Genomic DNA, 457 nt, shown 5'->3' on the forward strand with positions numbered 1-457 from the left:
TATCAATTGGAATAAAAATGACAAATGTAATTTAGTTCAGTGCTTTAGGCTAAATAGCACCTACAGGTGAGAAGGACCCATATTGCCTATGCAGGGTGCATTTGGCCTAACAGATTGCATAAAGGGCAGGAAGGTTTTGATAAATTGGGGAACTGGAGGCAAGATCCTGCATTCTGTGGTGGAAGTGGGGAGACTTAGGAGGGTAGGGACCCTCTCTTTCCTCAGCATCACCGCTCCTCTCCTGTGCGCGGGCTTGACCTCGGCACTGGGACGTTCAGCCACTAAAACTTTTGTCCATTCCGTGGATTGGAGCAGTTTTGTGCCCCACGGAGGCCAAGTCCGGGCAGCGGCAGTGCCGTTCTGGCGGAGGGCTGGATGCGGGGCTCGGGGCTGCCCCTGACCTATTTGGCTGCGGCGGCGGGGCCGTGCCGGCGGCGCCAGCCGGGGCCGGGGTGCG

This window comes from Parus major, chromosome 13 (genome assembly GCF_001522545.3).
Source record: "Parus major isolate Abel chromosome 13, Parus_major1.1, whole genome shotgun sequence".
In the NCBI taxonomy this organism is placed as follows: domain Eukaryota; kingdom Metazoa; phylum Chordata; class Aves; order Passeriformes; family Paridae; genus Parus; species Parus major.